This window comes from Rhopalosiphum maidis, chromosome 3, assembly GCF_003676215.2.
Source record: "Rhopalosiphum maidis isolate BTI-1 chromosome 3, ASM367621v3, whole genome shotgun sequence".
Classification (NCBI taxonomy): Eukaryota; Metazoa; Arthropoda; class Insecta; order Hemiptera; family Aphididae; genus Rhopalosiphum; species Rhopalosiphum maidis.
In genome coordinates this window covers 19,682,723-19,706,389 of record NC_040879.1, presented here as the reverse complement: position 1 = coordinate 19,706,389, position 23,667 = coordinate 19,682,723, and the positions used below count along the sequence as shown (strand labels likewise).

General features: G+C 27.1%; 1 protein-coding gene across 4 annotated transcripts in view; it reads right to left on the bottom strand.

Moving 5' to 3' along the window:
• LOC113557274 (nuclear receptor subfamily 4 group A member 3-like) overlaps nucleotides 1–23,290 on the bottom strand; it is a 71,332-nt gene extending 48,042 nt beyond the window's left edge. Inside the window, exon 1 of one of the 4 annotated variants that reach the window (XM_026962710.1) lies at nucleotides 23,172–23,290. The gene's annotated coding sequence lies outside the window, so the exon portion shown is untranslated. Of the gene's footprint in view, nucleotides 1–13,821; nucleotides 13,841–22,222; nucleotides 22,380–22,401; nucleotides 22,784–23,171 lie in introns of those variants that run through there. The other 3 variants (XM_026962711.1, XM_026962709.1, XM_026962712.1) reach the window with 3 other exon arrangements.
• Nucleotides 23,291–23,667: the final 377 nt, after the last annotated feature.

The window sequence follows — 23,667 nt, the reverse complement described above, 5'->3', positions numbered from 1 at the left end:
ACAAGTAGTTAAGAATGCAATTACATCTCTCAATTCTATCGTTACCAATGAAATGAAATCCAATTAGAGACATACACATTTATAAAAAATAACAATCGTGGATATCTCATTCTACTAAACTCAACAAAATTAAACAAAGTATTGAAACCAATCGAACATTTTCCTTTGAAATAGACAGACAATTTGAAGTCATTCATACTCATCTTAGAATTGAACAGATAAAGGAAAAGTTCTCTCACAGTTTTTGAATGGCTATTTAAAATCAATTTTTACCAATATCAAATTCACACATCATGTCCAACTTCCAAACAAAATCAAAAATGTTTAATGTCGTTTGTATTAAAAATATAATATAATCAAATATTCACCCATTGGTCCGTGACACCGATGGTTTAAAAATAAAATTATAAAACAATGTTATAGCATACAAATATACGTCGTGCGACAAACAGTAGCGTAGTTATAAGTGTTTTATAATATTGTACTAAGTAACAATAAATGTACGGGCGTTTGCTGTACGACGCGAACAAAGTAGGTTCCTAACCTAACCTAACCCAACCTACTCAACATTTAAAAAACCGCGATTCGTAATATAAATATAATGGAAATCGCCGAAACGATACGTAATGTGCGTATGTAGATGCGTAAACGGTTGGAATGCAAACACGCGCGATGAAAAAAATTACGAATTAATAAATAAATAAATACAATAAATCGTAACAATCGCGCGTATATTATGCCGGTGGTGGCAGTTACACGCTGTTGCGCGAGTACAACAGTATAAATATAGCCGTTTAACGTCATTGGCATGGTAAAATGCGATCGTGTTTGCATATACGCACCACACTATTATAGGTATAATAATATCCGCACGCGATTGTGCGCGTAAGCGGTGGTCATTGTATTTCACGATACTCTGCACCGAAACGATCGAAAGGTAACTATTTTTAACGATATGATAATAAAATAGCGGATATCATAATGATTATGATATTACGTGTACTTATATTATTATTATTGTGATACGCGTACAACGCCCGCTCCGGACAAGAATGCGTCCATATCATTATAACACGTATCTACAGGTACGTACCTGTATAATACTTAAACCTACCTACCGGTTTTGTGCATTACGTATTTTTATGATACAGACACGCGTTTTAATAATAGTCATTAGTCCGACACGATGGTCATTTGCAGGCATAATGTAGATATTGGCGAGCGACACGTTAGATTGTTTTATGTACATAAAATATGTACTTATATACGTGTGTATGTTATATGTATTTATATATTATATTATAATATACGTATACAGGATGATTTTTAGGTATACTCATTCACTTTATACCTTTTAATAATGCATATTTTATTCGTTTTCGGATTTTCGAATTTTTAAGCATACTTAATGAGACTATATTTTAAAATCCTTAGTTTTTTTTTTTTTTTTATAGCATCCAAGGAAAAATAAACATTTTTATTTTTTAAATGAGTACCTAACGACCTTTTTACCGTAAGATATTATGCAGGTAAATTTTTTTTTTATTAAAACACTGAAGTGTATATTTAAATTAAAATTCAAATGAGTATTGTTATCGATTTATTAAAATATGTGTACAATGTATTATATGATAATGGTACTTAACAAGTGTTTTACAAAACATTTATGTAATATTTAGTCTTATATTGTTTTAGTAGGTGCTTATTATTAGACTGCATGTATGTTTAAAATTATATATACACCGCAATTATACACATACACCATGCAACACACTGCACTGCACGCGATACGGTGCCTATATATCATAATATTATTATTTATTTTCAACACTCGTCCTGTCTATTTTTCATGGTACTTTTACAGCAAATAATTATAATCACGTAAATATATAATTTGTTGACACGATAATCGGTAAATCATGCAGTCATCGCGATTGCAATGATGGTGATAATTTGTATACGTTTATTGTTCAAATTTATAACTGAATTACATTTTTCTAATGTAAAAAATGTAAAATGGGTTTTCTTGCTTCTATGATCAATTTTCAATTTTTTGATTTCTCAGAAAATGTTTGATTTAACTATCCTTTATAATTGAACTTTGTTGGTTTTGATTATTACGAGTATGCTATTTTCTATATATGTTATTTTTAAAATCAAAATTGAGAAAATGAGACTATGAGAGCTATATCAAATCTAATCGTAAATTTGCATACTTACTACTTGTGTCATACAAAAAAAGTCGTAATATTCGTGATACTATGCTATGGAATGTAGAAATATAAAATGTTTAGGTATAGACTATGTTATCAAGTATTTTCGAAAACCTACATATTATATTATAATAATATGTTACCATCTATTTACTAATATTATTATACCACACGGTTGAAATTAGAGTTAATACTAATTTCTCCCTCCTAATATGAGGAGGGAGGCCATCCAACGATGGAACCCGACATAACTAAACATAAACCGAATTACTATATTTACTACAAAGTAGTATTAAAATTCAATTCAAAAACACTAACTGGAAGCTGCAAACTCTAGGAACAGTGTACTGTCATTTCGTCGCGGTCATTTTATCGCACAACAATTAGACGCATACGACATTTCGCCGCACGTAATTTTGACGTATACTACATTTGGTCGCGCGTCAATTCGTCGCTTATCGATGTTGGCAATAATTATTTGACTATATATAGTTTTATAAGGTTAGTTAATGTATTAACAATTTAATATCAAATTCAATATTTAATAATTGATTTTTTTAACATTATAATTATTTTAATTTAATATGCATATAATGAGTACCTACATGTCACAACTAGAATATTAATTATTTATAAAAATTTAGTTAAATTAAAATAAAATAAAGGAAAAACGAAACAAATTATTAAAAAAAAAAAACAAAAACAAAAATTAAAATTATGGGCAATACCTAGTAAAAATTCATTTAATGGATGATTGTCAACATTTGAACCTACTTCCAAGAGTCTATTTGATAAACCCCTATACTTTTTTTTTTTATTTGGGACATATCCAGCAAGTAATTGTTCTGATATCATTTTATTCAAACTTTCTTCTTTTTTTCAAACAATCTATAAATTTCCAGATGATTGGTCTCGTACAACTTAACATTGCTGAAAATTCATTGTGCCAGCCCTCTATTTTGTTATTTGTTCTAGGTAGATTTTCTTTAATGCGATTAAAACAATTCCAGATTTCAATTGGAAACAATGGAGGTCGGCGATTTCCTCTCCTGCCTAAAATATCAATCCATGTACATTCAAAATAGGTTATTAGGGGTGATAACATCTCTTCATTTTCAGCATGATAAAAGATCTCGACCACGGTGGCTTTTTATAAATTGTAAAAACATATTTTATTTTTATAGTAAATTTACTGTTTAATAGATATAGTAACAGTATAGACTAGCTGTTATAGACTGTTTTGGTATACTACGAACTGCGACTGAAATTTGTAAATTCATATAATCAACGTATTGTCTTTAAACCATATACATAATAACAAATATATCTATATATAATTCAAATATATTCAATAATATATTAAGCGTACATATTTTGTTTATAGTTGAAACTCGAGAGGAATTTGTAGTAAAATTTGTATAAAATAAATATCACATTTTAATAACGTTTACAATACATTACAATTTACAATGTTCAGTTAGATTAAACAATATTCGAACGTAAATAGCGAAATAATAAGACTGCAGTGGCGCCATGCTAAATGTACGGTGAATGTTCGAGTATTGAGAGGGTGGAGTTGATCGCGGAAGTTCCAATATTAATGGGTTTTATATTATGCCCTGACTGTTCCGAGATAAAGGTGTGACAAATAAACAGAAAATAATATTGGGTTTGCAGGTGAGTGTAGTGTCTAGACGACTGCGGGAATACATTGATCTGGAGAAATACTAAAAGTACAAGTCAAAGTAATCGAAGAAAAATAAATAAATAAATTAAATGTAAATAATATGATTGATTCCTACACAGTTATACATACAAAATTATATTATAAAAATAGATACATTATATAGGGAAAAGGAAAATCACGATTAAATACATCATAAATCATAAACAATAATACATAAAATATAATAGACAATAATTTGAGAACTACTATTTTTGAAATTTGAGACTATAGACTATAGTAATTTCTGATTTTTGTTATTTATTTTATCGTATTTTATCGTATACAAGGACCAGGTTATCTATAGTGCTTAAAAACTTTTTTTTTTTAAAAAAATTGAAAATAATATGACTGTACATAATTTTGTGAACTAAAAATTTCCTAAGGTACCTTTAATAATTTTAATTACTTAGGTACTTAAAATTGATTTGTTGTGACGAGTTATGGAAAAACTATTTAAGGAAACAAAATATAAACAGGTAGATAAAAAGTCAATTGAAAACACCAATTTATGGAATATGATTAAAAAAGGATAAAATCAAGTTATTACGCAATACTATTACATGTTACAATGAGTTTTATGCAATGAAAAAAACAGAACAAAAAGTCATACAATTCTAAGGTTTTGCTTTTGTATTTTTTTTTTTAAATTTGAGGAGTTCAATAAGTAACTGAAGAAATTCGAAAAAATGTCATTATTGTCGATACGTTAATATAATAAATAATATAAACCATGATCATTGGTCGCTAACGTGCGTTATTAAGTATTTTGTGAATAATTTACTATGATAAATATTTATTTATGCATTGTAGATAGCCTCCAATATTAGTTCCCTCTTTGGATACATCATATAATATTTATTTGTTTGTTTTAACAAATTAATTTTTGGTGGTATTTCGAGTAGCATTTTTTTTTTTTGTCGAACTTATTCAACTATTACAATGAACAATTAACAAAAATTCCCCTCATTAATCGAAATCAAATAATTGAGTGTACCCGTATAATGGGGAGGGGGTAGGAGTGTCGAGTGGGTAATAGTTTCTTGTTGACTTTGATTTACCAATGTTAGCAAATAGTAATTTTTTTTAAATTAATAAAATCAATATGTATTAAATAATAATTATATAACTTAATATAAATAAGTAAAGAAACTGAAAAAATGATCAACGCTCTCTTATATGTCTCCATGTGATTAAAATAAAATAAATAGTATCTTCGACTTTTTAATAAGTTTGTAATAAATTATATTTATAATAAGGAAATTTAAAATGGTATATTATATTATGTTATGGTTAAATACATTATACATTGTATTCTCATCACTGTCTTCTCCAGATATCCGATCAGGGAAAAAATTTACAGTCACTCTTGTGGTTAATTAATTTTATTTTTGTGACCAATAGTTAAGAATGTAAACCTCAAAATATGTGAGGCTATAAATACTAATACTAATAATATATTATGTCTTTATTCAAAAAAAGTTCCAAATGTTCTAAAATTTCTGTAACCCTCGAGTGTAACTAACTGTGTTGTTTAGTTATTCCGATATTGATCACTAGTAACTTATTTGATGTGAAATGAAATACTTATAATAATTGTTAATAATAATATATGAAATATGGACAGTATGGGTGACTGCTAATCTACAAACGTTGTTGAATAGAGTGGGTCTATTAAAAACATTCTCGTAAATCATAGTCATTCGAGACGAAATGCTGTGGTTGCAAAAAAAAAATATAACATGTTCTTTATTTTTCTGTGCCACGTGAAAATATCTCATTCAAACAAACATATTTATTATATTATTATTTATATTGATAATTTTACATATTTTAACCAACAACGCATCGCTCTGTATAATTTATCTTTATTATTATAAAGCATAATAAAACTCAATTACACGTGTGCAAATAAAATATTTTAAATATTATTGTTATTCGGGTAAATACATATTATTAGTGTAGATTTTAAATTAAAAATTCTACCGTTGAGTAAGTGCATTATATCTTCACGTTTTATTGACCGCATGTCAAAAGGGATTGATTGAAAAATCGGTAGGATAAAACCGCTCTTTTTTCAGTAAAAACAAATTAAGTCAATCAATTTTCCTTTATTAGATATAATTGCAATTATATTCGCATCTTGTAGCGTATTAATAAGCTACTTCTTTTAATACAGTTTAAGTATTTGAAATGAATAAACAATATTTGTCAACTTCTTTAGTATTTAGTCGTTAAACTAAGAAAATAGTTTATTTAATTCGTAATTCGTTCATGTAAAAATATAAATAAATTTATAAAAAAATAAGTTGAATCTTAATCAAAATGAGTTAAGTCATCATACAGCAGTATTTACACAACACAATTCATTGTAGTCATTACAATTATGTAAAATGGTGTTAATTATTGTTTATTTTATAAACATAATTGTGTAATTTAAGTTAACTTGAAACTTTTTATAATTAAAAATAATCACGACACAACACTTTTAAATATTTTTAAAATCACACTAAAAATTTTAAATGTTCTGACTAAAAAAAATTATTTTAATTTTGATTGTGTGCATAATAGTATATACAATATACATCAAACATAATAATGAATATTTATAGTTAGTTCGTCGTTATTATTTTTTATATTATTCCGAAAAAAATTATTGTACGTGATTCCAATACAACTATTATAGTTGCTAAAGTGAACGCTAATAAGAAATATTTTCATTATTCTCATATTTCTCGTAATAAATCTAAATTTTTGCATGAAATAAATTGCTTTGAAATTGAACTGTACTTACGCTTATTATATAAACTATTTTTTTTTTAATATTAAAATTATTTAAAAAATAATATTTTATAAATGTTTGAAATTATTAAAAATGCATTCAATGTTATTAATGTGCAGTCGGTGCCCTCTTAAGTGGTTTGCACAATAGACGTGTGTAATTTACATTTTATAAAATTCATAAAAAAAATCCCATTTATTATTTACTTATCAGCTATAATATAATATAGTTAATATTAATATACATAGCTTCTAGTGGTGTAAATATAAAAGTATAAAGTAGCTGGTACTTAAAAGAAAGAAAAAACAAATTTTCGAAATGTATTGTATGTATTTTACATAATATAATATTTAAACGCGTTTGGAGTCAATAGTTACAACTTATGTGTTATATATATATAATTTCAGTTACTTATTTTTCTAACAATATATTTATATAATTTCATTGTATTTTATTGTATTTTTATTATTTTTAAACGCAACTTAAAGAAGAAAATCTAATGAAAATATATTATTAATAAATCACTGTAAAAATGTATAATAACTTAAAATTTTGCACAAATAATATGCGTATGTTATTTTGTTTTAGCATAGTTTAATATACAAATTAACTATATAGATACTGAGTTGAATAAAAAACTGATTAATCACTAGAACATAATTAATAGATCAATCGTGAGCCACTAAATCAAATGTAAAGGATACCAGCTCACTATTTATTTATTAAATGTTTAGTAATTGTTAATGTCCATGCAACCCGTCATGAGTGATTTGAACTACAGTCAATAGCTCGGTAAATTTTTCGATTGACAAATAAATAATAATTTTAAATTATTTAAAGTAACTATTATAAGAATATATTTTTCAAAATTCGTCTAGATATTTACAATTGCTTATATTTTCACATTTTTTTTTAATGATTATCTATATAGTTTCAATTTTACAATTTGAATCAAGTTAAAATAATCATTCAAAATCAATAATCTCTGTATAAATGCGATTTTAGACTGGGGATCAAAAATATCTATAAAGTTTGGATTTTCATATATACGCTTCTCTATAAAATACGGTCTATATTATATTAATTTGGTAGATTCCAAATTTAAAAGTCGTTTAGTCCAAGAAGTGATTTCTTTTCGGGCTACCCAGATGATTCTAAATCATTCACTGGATATAATAAGTGTATAACTGTGGTACAAGGGCCGTTATGGGATGTACCTATCCATAAAAAATAGAAGAGAAGAAACTCATTTGCCAACTGCAGTCTGAAATATTAATCATAATATATTAGATTCGAGGGTAAGATAAATACTACTGAATGTACATTGTACATGTGTTATTATTATTATTATTATTTATCTACACACAGCATATGTTATTAATAATATACTTTACACACAATATAATATCAGTCTATACATGTGTATGAGTACGCGTACAGTGAGTCAAATGAGTATCTGTGTAATTTACTTGTGACTGATAAATTATCGCCAAATTCGCAGACTAGAATTCAATCATTTTTACCAAAATTTGATATAGTTGTCCGATTGAAAGAATTTTTATTTTTATTTTTATTTATTTATTTTTATTTATAAATTTTTAATTTTGTTCTTTTGTATGAACTCCTGATATCCTCACGAGAAAATCGATTAAAAAGTTTGAACTAGTTACACGATCGTAGATAAATAATGGCAACAATAAAAAAAAAAAAATCATTCTCGTCTCTTGTCGAATACTATACCTAGCTGTTAATTATAATTGACAATAATACAAAGATAGAGTCTGAAAGTTTCGCAAAATATAAAACTATAAAACCTTTTATGAAATATTTCAATGAATATAAAAAAAAAACTTTTTGAATTCATATCATAACGATTTTATGAATCTAATTATTTTAGTTTAATGAAATGTAAAATATAAATTGGTAGGTTACACAATATAAACTAAACCATTACAATGTTATATTCATAAACAAAATTTGATAATTGCATTTTTATTAAAAATACGAGTTTATGATATAGTTAGATCAATCATTATTTAATCATTGGAAAATGGCAATACGCTAAAAATAACAATATTTAAAATTTTAATTTTTTTAATTTACTGCCTAGGTTTAAATGTATTTAAAACAATAATTATTTAATTTTTTCTTAAATACATCCTTTATAATGTACTATTATTTCTTATTCCATTATTAGCTATAGCGGTTTTAAAAATTACTCAATGTGTTGACGAAATAGTTAAATCAAGAAATACTAATTTTTTTAAATTGTATTTAAAATCATGTGTACGTACAGTATCAATACCTATATATAAAGGTGTATTAACATATTTTAATACTACTTTATATATCTATAAGCAACGAACAAGTTTCATCCACACACTCATATAGAAAATATTACGGTGGTTCGGAGATCTTGTAGTAAACCATTTCGTATGCATTATAAATACATTTAAGTACACATTACAATTTATACCAACGACTAGAATTTTACTAGAAATATTATTCTGAGGTAAATTATGCGTGATTTACATTAAAACCAATAGAATTGTATTAAGTCTCTCATATTACTGTCCGACACAAGCTAGTTGGTTTGCGAATAGTAAATAACATAATATGTTTACAGTGTTTACACAGAGCGTCTAACGCTCTATCGTGTCAATAAACGTCTAACACCTAAATCAAGCAAGGCGATTATAATAATTATACATTTATAATTATTATTTTGAGTCATATAATAGAAAAAAATTAATCTGGACGAGAAAGTATACAAATACATATTATAGAAAAATATGGTTTTGACTACATATTTATGTACTTACTATTTACCTACCTACCTATTATATCTTAACGCTCGAATAGGACCTACAATGATCTACATAGTATATAATATTGTATATAATGTGTTTAATAGGAACTCTCAATAGGTATACAATGTTATAAGCAGCCATCTTCGTACAATAAAATTCGATTTTAAATATATGAATAATTATTCTAGATATAATATATTATACCAAATGTGTATTTTTATTGATACAAAACCTTTTTCATAGGTGCTCAAACCTCTAGCTACGAAAAATATATCTATAACACCATAAGGTATAGAAATTGTTCCCTGGATAATTAATATAGTAATAAGAGGTTTCCCCCAACCACGTTACAGTAATTTTTAACTAAAACTGTGCTAAGAACTTAAATTCGTATAATAAAAATACATAAGTATATTTGTGTCATAATACCTACGATGTATTATCGTGGGCTATTGGCTACTATCAAGTAGAAATATTATATTGAACAGTGATAGATAATAAAATATATTATAATTATAATTTTATACAAAATTAATATTTGAAATAAAGAATGTTGATATATTTGAAGTCCACGAACATAAGTATTGTAATAACTTATAAGTAACTGTAATAGTGTAATATGTCTGTATATAAGTAAAATAATATGAAATAATGTATACATATGTACTTATGTAATATTATAAAAATAATAAATATGTACTACCGTGACAACTAGTCATAGCTCGTAACTCGTAACTCTTAACAATATAACTACACGGGTTTTGCGTTGACCGACTGGTCGTGGCCGCCGGCGCACAGCTTACGGTCACAGTGCAAATGCATTTATCTGCAGCGTGGTGCAGCAGGGCACGGTGCATCGGGGCGCGCGCGCGTCAAGTAAGACCGAAATAGATCGGTACCAATTTAACGTCGATTCTCGATCGCACGCAATCATTCTTTTATTTTCGTCTCTATCCTCCAATCCTCCCCTCTTACCGTCACTTTTTTATCGGTGGATTTTTTCTCCTGTCTTTCCTTTTTCTTTTCTTTTCTTTCTTTTGCCTTTTTTTCCACTATAGAGCATATGACGACGATTTGAACATGAGGTGTTTGTCGGCGCATCTGCACCGTCGCCATCGACGTATGCCAAATGACGACGCAACGATTTATTTATTTATTTATTTTTTTTATTTATATTCTTTTTTTCTCTCCTCTTCTCCACTCTCGTCTATTTTCCGTCAAAAGTCAATGAACGCAAAAACGTTGCCCGTGGTAATGCGTATGTAGCCTACGTGTAGTTAGTATAGGTACGCGCATCGCGTTTGCATGCACTCGTCGAATACTTATGCAGCACGAGATTATATTTAAGTGACCATTCCTTCTCTCGGATTTTCTTCATATTTTTATTTACTAATAATACCTATAAACCTAACACGATATGAAATAAAAGAAATGTTTTATAGTTACAAGCTTGGTTTAATATATACTAATTATTTATTAGCCATAAACTTTTGGTAAGATAATGTATGTATATAATATGTTAAATATTAGAAATAAGTTGTGTATAGCACTGTATATGGTAATATTACGGTGGACGTAAACCTAAAATTATAAAGAAAGGTTTAAAATTACTTCTAAATATTGACGTGAAGGAAATAGTTGTTATTTTTTACAGGTTATTTATAAAATAACTTAGTAAATTAATTTGAAAGCTTTTTATGACAAGATATAGTGTTTAACCTGTATTAGTATGGTATCGTAAAGCGTGGCTGCAGGTCACTATTATTCGAGTGCACAAAAATTTTATACCATGACTTATATTCATATAGGTGTGCAAATGCAAACTTTTATTTTTAACGATATAGTGTTTTAAACTTATATAATGGGACACTAGTAAATGACATTACACTTATATATATGTTTGGTATGTGAAGTGATCCAGGCGGTCCAGATACAAGGGCACATATTAAGAGTGTATAATTGATTAATAGTAATCCAAAAACTATTTTGGAACTCAAACTAATGTTTTGTACTGATATATAAGACATAATTATTTCATAATTTTATATCAATACGTAGAAATTTCAAACGCATGTTTTTATCAACTTAATTTACATTATTGTCTCCAATTTAATATAAAGTTATGAATTTAAACATATCTTCAATATTATTTTTAATACATTTGAAATGAGAAAAATAAATATAATTTACCTATATATTGTATTAAATGGTTATAACAATATAGATACATGGTTAAATTTTTTATGAACATCTATATTGTCTATATAACAAAATAGCTAAATCTTACATTATAAACAACAAACTCAACATTATTCATAACAAACTTTCTTTTTCTTGGAAGTGCGTGTATAAAAAAGAATCTCTGCATATCATGAAGTCAACTTTGCATAGTTTTTTATACATAACGTAGATACCCATAATAGCCAATGGATATACCTTACTATGTGCGCAAAAGAATTCGTAGATTTTTTATTCAAATGTCTCAAAAATAATCACGAGTAATTGCACGTTTCGCTCTAAGTTATTATTAGTATTATATTTGTGCATCGTAGTCTATTTGCGCATTTAATAAACTCAATAGGAATCGTAATTTAATATAAAGACTATCAGTGATGGACAAAATACTTTTAAGATTGACCAAAGAGGCAAACAATATTGTTAACATTTTAAATTCAAAATTTATAAAAAATTTAAGTGGATTTATGCTCAAAGTTCTTTTTATATTATTCTGAAAAGAAAAAAATATTATTAAATTTTCAAGCTTTTAGTTGAACATTTTTATCAATTTGTTAAGTGAAACATTTTTTTTTTAATAGAAAATTTTAAATACTTATAAATATCTAAAAAGAGCAAAAATATTTTTAAAAGTATACTTATATGTATAGAAAAAATACTATTATATATTTATATAAATATTAGTCAGTGGCTGCCCTACCGGAAAGGATAGCCCCGCTAGGACTATATTATAATATTACAACAATAACCTGATAATATATCTAATATCTATGTTTTACATTATTTTATAATTAATTATTATGGTAACAAAGCGGGAAAATATCAATGAAAAGGACTATTATTTTGTAATATTACATGAAATATATTTTTAAATTTAACAAACTATTTTTTTTTTATGACTTCTATTTTTAAGGATTGTATTTAAAGTAAAAATATCCTCCCTGAAATTTGTCAAGGAACTTATATTAGTTAAAAATTCTAAGTATTCATTTTAATATTACATATTTTAAAAATAAAAAATTACTAACGGGATTTGCCTAAAATTAGCGTTTTATAAATATTCCAAGTTTTTCGTAATCTTTTTAAAAATGTTCTAGATTATTAATATATTTATTAGAATTTTTACATTTGACTCCCTTTCCTCTTTGTGGAGATAAATATCAAGATTAGGCTAAAAAAGATACGAACACATTTCATTGTAAAATTAATATATTTTCATAAATTCGTTTAGAATCTAAAATGAAAAATATTTAGTATTTAGTTATTAAAATTACTAAATGGTAAATACAAGATAGAATTTAACAAACGTAGTATTTCAAAATATTATTTGTTTTTGTAAGCGACTGCAGCAATTAATCCTGATTTTATTTAACCTATAATATGTAGGTAATACATTTACCTTATAAAACGTTGATTTTACTCATGGATTGTGTTCATTTTGTTTTTAATACACATGAAGCTCCAGATATAATGTCTGTACGAGGGCAAAATTTTAATCATTTAGATATCCCTAACTGGCCTTACTATTTATTTATTATATTACACTATAGATAAGCAAATTTTATAATTTATGAATTATGTTTCACAATAAAATGTGTTATTGAACACGATTTACTTGAGAATTATTGGAAAAAAAATATCAAAAATTGGCCTTTCTAAATTTTTTCTTTCCCATTTATTAATAACAATAATTATAAAGTTTAAGAAAAACGCAAATTAACATATAAACTCAACAAATCAATAATAACAATATGTAATGTATGTTGTAGAGTGTACAATTAATAATTAATACGAAATGTTAGAAATATAAAATATTATACCTTAAAAAAAATTATTTATTGATATTACTACAATGCTGTTAATATATTTTTATTTTATTGAAATAAACGCCAAAGTTAGCCCAAGTTTACATTAATATGTATAAAAAAATAACATATACTGGTATACTATAATAGTATTAAATATAATAACTAGATTTGCTAACTACAATTAAAACTTAAAAAAGATATAAGAATAATTACGAAATCGGTTAACTAATAATAAACAGTAAATACTTACAAATGAATGAAGTCAAGTATGGATTCATTTTCCAGCCTCAAAAATCTATCAAAGGAATTATTATACCTTTAGTTAGTACGGTGGGTTTTGATGTAAAAAGTAGGACATGTTGTAATATTGAGGAATATTGAAAGAAATGCGTTCTAAAAGAGAATAACAAGTAATTTTATCACTAATTAATTTATAGAGAAAAAATATAATATCAGCTTTTTTACTACGATTAAGAATATTTTGAATATCGTTTAAAATGTAGTAATTTTTATAATTTGATATTTTTTTAAAACCAATGAAGTACAAAAATCTTTTTTGTGCCCTTTTAATTTTTTAAATATAGTAAGACAAGAATGCACACCATACGATAGAACTGTACTCTAATATTGAACGGACCAGAGAACATAATATAAGGTAAACGATATTTAGACAATAAATATCGATAAAAGATAAAGTAGATCAAATTAAAAATCCTAGTTTTTATAGCTTTTAAACAAATATGTTAATGTGCGAGGAAAATAAAAAGTAAGAATGGAATGTTTATTACTGTTCACGGATAGTAGTAAAATTTGGTATTAGAATATTACTTATTGTATTATTGAAGTTGATTTTATTTTTCGTTCTACAATATAAAATCAAAATAATATGTATATTTTTTTATGCGTCTATTCAACATAATATCATTTACGTACTTCTTTTTTATTGAAATATTTTGATATTTTTTTCTGATTAACAGTACACATTAAAAACAATAATATGTACATAAACATACGGAAATTATTTGAAGGTTCAACAAAATGTAAATTGGTACAATATACACGTAATAAATAATGTTTTAGTATTGCTTTACATATTATATTAATGTTGTAATAATTTTAATGAGTATTCATTTTATAGTATTTTGTATCAGGGCATGTTTACACCTATGGAAAATAATGATCAGTGGTCACATTTATAAATGATTGATTAATAAGTACTAATAATCAAATAATCAGGTTTATACTTAAAATACAATAAAAAAATTATTTATAAAAATTTAAATTATAACTCACCATAGCTTATACTTAAATCAACAAAGAAATAACAAGCTATAATGAAAATGATTTTTTTTCTTCAGATTTGGTCTTTTCAAAATAGAATTTTTATTTTTATTGCATAAAACTATTACGGAACTAGATGTATGTTGTTTATAATACTAAATACTAAATACGATATTTATAATAGCATGCAAGTTTAAACATTTTTTACGGGTTATAAAATAAAAATAAATCAACATTTTACTGTGGGCTGAAAACTTGATAAATTAAATTAATATTTAATTATAACAATACGACTAAGTTGTTTGTAGTGTTTGTACCTAATCCATGCTCATATAGTTAGATACCTCATAAATATTATATATATATATATATATATATATATTAATTTATGTTCCAAAATGAAATATATAAGATCTCTATACGAATATTGTCTTCATTCTTTAAACGATTGTATTATAATATTGTGATTGATTAAAGTGTTACTTAATTTCAGCTGTTATAGTTCTTTTAGTAGTTGGTAATATAATCTTAAATATAATTTGTATGTATCTAGTATTGTTTAATAATTTTCAAAGATAATATTTAGTTTGAAAAGTCTCAAATATTTAAAACGATAATATACTATCTGATCCATAAGATGTTTTAATCAAAATATATGATTATTTAGCTAAAAACCAACTTATTTATTAGACAACTTTATAGTCAATATAACTTTATCAAAAAAAAATTAAAAATTATAAAATAATTACTCAAAATAATAATTTGCATGTAACACAGAAGTATAATAATTTTAATAGTAAAACAATTCCAGTTTCACTATACTAATGTCGACATTTCAGTTATATTCTGCTTATTATAAGTAATTAATTAACTATGGGGAATTTATATTAATAAATATTATATAGGAATATTAAATGTATTGTTTATACACGTATAATATATTTGAAACTGCAATGCGTTTCAGAAAGTAAAATCGCGTGACTTAAAACCGTCGAAACATTCGTGAAATCATCTAATCAAGACTGGAGTGCAAATTGTAATGTCATAGTAATGAAATCACTGACGTATATTACAGTTGTGATATGGACATAAAAAATGGTGTGTATAAATTATATATTATACATCAAAAAAAGTTTTTATATACGGTTGGTGTTAAAAAATTTAACTCGAAATCCAAAAAGGTGTAGCGAAAAAATGCAACTTTTTTACGTTTATGGGTGAACACGGATACTTGCATAATATTATGGCGTTTTATAAATTATAATTAGGTTATAATACAACAGCGATGGTATTTCTCGTAAAACATAATATAATAACACAGTAGAAAGGTAGTCAATAATGACGTACAGATCTTATGTTATGATACAAAAATATAACACATTAATCGTTATAAATTATAATACATATGCAAGTGATCTACGATCGAGCTTCTGTCACCACGAACTATACTCTACAAGAATTTAAAAATAAGTATACAGCGTTGCACTCTATCTAATGTTGTCGTAATCCAAATCGTCAACCATTAAAAAACGCACTTACATACACACACACACACATAAATATATATAGACGATGTTCGAGTCGACCCTCGCGACTCAGACTGGCGACAACCGTTTAATATGTACAGTGGCGGGGTGGCGTAACTTCAGCATTTTGGCCCGGGAACGAAATTTTTAATGAGACACCCCCCTTCCACCATAATAGACTCGTGGTAAATAATCTTAAGGACATCAGAGGGAACATTTTTGTGATTGGTCCTAATTGCTTATGGAATTTTATAGTTATATGTATATTATATTGGTATACGTATAGTAAGTAACAGATGAGTTTATTATCTGCATCCACTACCGCAGTCAGATAACCTTACCCTTATTCACTAAATATGCATATTTTCACGAAATGTGACAATGACATCTGAATTTCCCTTTTCAGTTAACCCAAACATTTTTCTTGGATATAAAAATATGTGAATGCGGAATATTTTCAACTTCGAATACTTGAGGGGGTAGAAGAATAAATTTATCAAAAATACGTTAACATTTAACAAAAATATATTCTCCAAGTGTTTGGGGATCATTGCATCTTTTGATTCCACCTGACCGCGACACTGGTAGGCACAAAACAATTGTCCGTATAGTGTTGATATGTGTGTGTATGTGTGTGTGTGTGTGTGTGTGTGTGTGTGTGTGTGTGTGTGTGTGTGTGTGTGTGTGTGTGTGTGTGTGTGTGTGCGTGTGTGAGTGCAAGACAAGTTTTATGAGCTTATGAAATTGTTTCACTGGGGAGTTGACTGTGAAATATATCAAAAACACAATCGCCAACCTATATGTAGAAAGAGGTGTATCGCATTTGTCTCAGAAGACACCGTATATTATAAAGTCCATCATATGTACATAATATATAAAATATATAAAGGCTTGAGATCGAGCACGATAAGTTTTTGATGTAGCAAAAACGCTAAAAATAAAAACCATCAAAGTTTTCACAGGAATACTGTGTGTTTATTTTTATCATTGGTTTTATGAAATTTTGTATATGGTGCACGTATCTGAATATCTCTACTATAGACATATTTTTCTAAAATAGTACTTGCACTTATAGTTCATGTAATAATATTGTGGCTGCGTGTCCGTAAATTTGATAAAAACACGCGTTGAATTTTTTTTTTTTTTAATGTATGTGCTAATGAAACATATCCAGTACTTCACATATAGTTCAGTTGTTTGTGTAATTTTTTACTTTACGTAAAATGCTTCTGCACAAAATCAAAGAGCCAGATTTAATCTGTGTATTTTATTCATAATATTAAAAATTATTCGATTTTATACGATTTTTTACTGCAATTAACTCATAGGTACACTTATATAAAATATATAATAAAAAAAATTAATTGTAATTAATCCTTTATTTAATAATTTAGTAAATAATCCAGTAGATGTACCTACTGAAGAATTATTATCGACAGTTAATATACCCATGTTTTTTATAATAAAATATTAAATGATTAACACTGAATTAAATCATGGGAGCTCACAAAAGTTATGTTAAATAGATGAAAATACATGTTTTATAATTAACAGTGCAGGTATGTATATATTATTCTTACTATACAGCAGTATAATATCACTAAAATCTGAGTAACATCAATCGATGTGGTCAATGTTTTGTTTTATTAATAAATGGCACTACATTTTTGGAAGAATTCTACTTTTTATTCATTAAATTTTAATTGAATAATTTACATGCATGCATAATTAATTTTTTTTTACCCAAACCGTATTGCAAAATGTTTAGGTACCGTTGAGGATAAAATATACCGTTATTTTGGAAACTCTTCGGTGCTTAATAATTAATATTTTGACTGTGAGGTCAGTAAAAAATAAAGATATACCTGTGTACGTCCAATTGTTATGGTACGTAATTGGTATAGAAAATATATTTGATGGGAAATAGCATAATATTTTCCTCACACAGTGGTGTTGTACATTGGTATCATATTTTATACCTATATATAAATTATTATTCTTATTGGCTTCTTTTTTTTGAATTTGCATATATACGTTTCAGTTAAGTCCGCTGATGTGTAAGAACATCATCTTTTTATTGTACGTATCATTTTTTCTTTCATTTTGTATACTTACGCAAATATTATAGAATAAACGAAAATAAATAAATCACAAACTCGTTTTGGCCAGTACTCAGTAGGTATATAGATCGAACATTGTATATGTTCTATATAACATATACGGATGTTATTGGTACATACGTAGTTGTACACTTTTGCGGAAAAATAAAATGAAACTTATATTATAATATGTATTTCCTTTGAAGAAACGAAAGATATTACGTCTTTATTATATTTTAGTTTCGTCCATTGTTATGAAAAACATCTCGTGAATCGATACCTACTTTGTTGATATTTATTATTATTAATATTATTATTATTATGTATTCGTAAATATGCAGGTAATACCTATGTATCGTTAATCGAGCGCATTTTTCCGTCGTCAGATGTTTATTGACTATTTATACATTATGCAAATTTCTATCGATATATCTAAATTTGGCGTCAACATATTATTATATTATATACTATTACTAGAATCTCTCGCACGAAAATCCACTAAAAATCGAAACATAGGTTGAATTGATATTTACATATTACAAGTGGATTTCGAAAAATAACTGAGCAATTTAACAAAAACAAAACTCTGTAATAATTATAACTAGGTATATTCATCATACTGGTTTATTTGTGTAATTTAATGTATTATGCAAATAGGTGATTCGAATATGGGCTCCATCTGCTAAAGAAGAGGTAACATATTAAACGTAGATACATTTTTTTTTTTTAATCGTATTGTTAATATACACAATAACGAATAAATGTTTCTACTGAATTAGTCATGTATCTATAAACACTGTACACGCACACCTATATCTTTTTTAAATCAGTGCAATGTGTAGGATGCAACAATGGATGAATTAATATAATATAAATGTGTGTTTAAATTCTGAAATATATCTGTGGTCACGGAATTATTATACTCGCAAGACTACGAGAAATTGGGCATAAATAATTTTTTATGCAATTTCACGTGGGCAAACTGGAATCTCATTTTAATTCCCGGAGTTTTATATAGTCAAATATATGGCAATTGCCAGTTAATCATTTTGAAAACAAAAAAAGAAACCTCTTTTATAACTTTATACATGTTTTTTAATAACATATTTTTACAAACTATAATATTGTAAGTTGTCATGTTCTTAAATTTTATAAGTGCAGCAGAATTCAAAGTTACAAATTAATAATATATTGTTATGAATTCTACTAATCTACTATATACTATATTGTTTTATGTGTACTTATTATAATCTATATTATTCTATAAGGATCAAAAAATAATTTGTATACGATTATTCAAAACGAGATGATATAATCATATCTAATAATTTAATAAAATATTATAAGTTTTAGATGTGAAACTAAAAATACTATTAAACAATTTTTTACTCCTAATTTTAGTTACGTCTTATACCACAGTTAATTAATGTGATGTTTCATCTTAATAAAACTATTTAAATCTAAACTAAGCTCTTTTATTGCATATAATCAAAATATCATTTCTATAATATTGCATTTACTTTATTAGTATATTACTATACCGCAATTATATATCGTATTTACCATTACATTTAGAACGATAATATTCTATATGCATTTTAGAATCGACCATCATACTGCAGTTAAAAACGATGAATTCAAACATATTGCATTATTACGTTTTGTGCATCGTTATGAATTGAAAAACATTTATCATACACATATATAATAGTTTACGAACATAAATTACGTTGTGTCACACGAAGGCCTTCGTTGTTATAGTTTATTGCACACACAAAAAAAGAACAATTTGTTTAAAAACTGACCTAACTCAATATGAATGGCAAATACGGCAATAACTATGAAAATAATTATCGTATTTTAATTTTAAATAATTTAAATTTTTACTTCATCTAGTTGTATCTTGTATAGGTTTAAATATTGATACTTATAGTGTATTCAATACAATTTTATACTTTATAGGTTAAAAAATATGTAAGCTACAATATAGTTTTCTGATAAGTTAAAACTAAAAATAAAAATACATTTATATAATTTAATTAAAATTAAATATATAATTTTTAATACTTAAACAAAAAATTAACAATAAACGGAAAATAATCATTTATAATACTTATTAGTATCATGTTTCCTGATGACCTACGTAGATAAATGTATTATTATCGATTTCATATTAACGTTTTTATTTGAATAATAATAATGTATATTTATAATGGTTAAACAAAATATATATTTTTATAATTTGAAACAATATTTATTTTATAATAATAATGACCAAAATTATTGCCTATAACTAATACAATAGTACATTGAATTTGTTTGGATATAATATTATATAATATAATAGAGTACATATATCCAAGAATGTTAATTAAAAAAAAAATATTTTTAATGTTGAACTAACTATTTATAATAGTACAGAAATTAAAAATATTTTAATATCATATATATATTATATATAAAAATTATTTTTATCACCCATATAAATATTTTATGGTTTTAGTATACTATAAGGTTAGGTTAGAAATTATTATTGTTTATTATCTACAATTTTTATAAACAATTTACGTAAATATTTTATGTGAAAAATAGCTAACGTACATAAATTAAAATGTATTTATTTAAATGTATTATATGTATATGAATTGATTATATATTTTCTTAAATGTTATCTGGATATATTTTTTTTTTTATCAAATAGGTAATGTTACTAATTACTCCTGTGATGATTTACTTCAATTAATTATAGCGTTAAACTGAAAAACTATCCAAAAAATTATGCATTGTTTAACATATGATATTAAGATAATTAAAATTGATTTAAACATCGGAATTGTTCGTGAATATACGTATTTTAGATAAACTTTCTTCTAGAAAGGCGTACTTAAAAATTCAAATATGTACACATTATCTTAAATCATACATATTATAATGCGAACACGTTATGTTAAGAAGTTCAATTATCAGCTTTTGAATAAATTAAGTTTAAAATTATTGGAAAATATCTTACTAATGAGTGTAGTTTACAGGGTCACGAAATGTATTTGGTACAGTTCAAGATAGATCTCTATAAAATTTGAATTTTAGGGAGATAAAGATATCGAAATATATATATTATAGTCAAGCTCATCTTAACCGGTTTACACAAAAACTAACACAAAACAGGATTATCTGCTTTTTTAACAATTCAAAATAAACATCTGGTCAAAAGAATTTCATTTTATATTTTATCAATTTTTGCCAAAAATTAAGGACGTTTTCTCTCTGTACTTATATTTAACCTACCCACCTACATGGTTTACATAACATATACATATATTAGACTAAAAAGTTTTCAATAAATTAACATTTTCATAAATATATAAAACTAATAATACTAAACGTAATAAATAACTAAGTAAATAATAGTAATTCAATAAAACCGTGATATTTTATTCTTGTTAAAAGTATGTATTATAAATAATTAACGGCTTAACGAATAATGAAAACATTTTCGTTGAGTACAATTTTTTTAATGAAATGGAAAAATATATTTAAAAAAAAATATTTTTAACTTGTCAATATTTACCGGTAGCTAAATGTAATACAACATGCGTAGGTAATAAAAATATAAAGGGAGCTCACACAACGTGAACGTCATCGATTGAAAAAAAAATAAATTAGATAAAAAAAAAAAAAAAATTCAGCCCACAGTGATTAATAAGGATAAAGAAAGAATAAAATAATATTAATTCATCATAAATACCTTCATTATAATGTTCGAGATAAATGGTTTCGTGCAAAAAAAAAATGTTGAATGAATGTGAAAAACAAAAATATAACAAACACTAAGCACGCGCGCGCGCGCACACACACACACACACACACACACACACTCTCACACACACAAACAAAATCAAAAAGAAAATACAAATAGGTACGTACTGCGGTGTGTCGCGTCTATTTATACGACAATATAATATGCGTATTTTTGTATATATATTATTTTTTTTTACATGTATATTTTTAATTATTATTGTTATTGTACGCGGGTGTCGGAAACGTGTGTTCGTAAACCGGGCGACGAGAATACAATTTAAGAATTCAAAAAAACAACCGTCGGAGCCGAGGCGGCGAAGCGCGGGAAAACGAAAGTATAATATTTCCGACGGGAAAATAGCCGAACGCGAACCTCTGGAATCTCCGAAAAGGCGACAAACACGCGTGTACGCCGCGAACGATAAAAAAAACGACAGTCGACGCGACGACGACGACGAAATCCGGGATCGGGGACACGTGATACGGACCAACACACGGCGGACTGAAGTGAAAATTGTTGCGCGCAGTGGCGGCGGCCGGCGATGCGATGCGATGCGATACGGATTCGCGCGGTGCGAAAAAATCGCCCCTCCCCGTTCCCCACCAATCTTTAGCGCGTCGAATGCGGCGCGCGGGGTAGGGGTCGACGGCGGCGACAGGTATATATATATATGTATATACAATAATATTGTTATTATAGTGCAGTAAATAAAGCATAATATATTAATATGTAACGTATAGTATCTGTGTGTGTGTGTGTGTGTGTGTCCGAGATTTTTCGGGGCGGTGGGGGGGGAGGTTCTGGAAGGGGTGTTGGCACCTCGCGCGAGAGTTTGATGTATGTTATTTTATTATTATTATTACAATAATGACGTCGCATGTCCGTCGTTACTCACCTCTGGTGCTGCGGCAATCGTCTCGACGTCGAGGCTGTGGCGGCGGCGTCGGCGCCGACCGGTAGACGCCGAACGACTGTCGTCGTCCCCTGCAAGACGCGCGCGCCCGTCGTCTGTGCTCTCGGCGGACGGCGCGGAGACTCGGCGGCGGCGGCGGCGGCGTCGGCTGCTGCGGAGTCGTTCTTCGGCCGTGCCGGTTTACACACTGTACCGCGACGACGGCGACTGAGACGACGATCGGAGCGCGAGACGTGTTGCCATGCGGAACGTTGACGGGACACTATTATTATTATTACTATTACTGTTACTATTAAAATAATAATAATAATAATACCGTACCGCGCGTACTATAGAGGTGTACCATACGGGCGCGTGGTGTCTGTCGGTACGTCTCGGCGGCGGAGACTTCACGTCATAACGAGACGACGTCGCCGCCGCCGCCGTGGAACCGTGACGTCACTGTTTACAGGTCGGGGGGCGCCGTATATCGATCGGA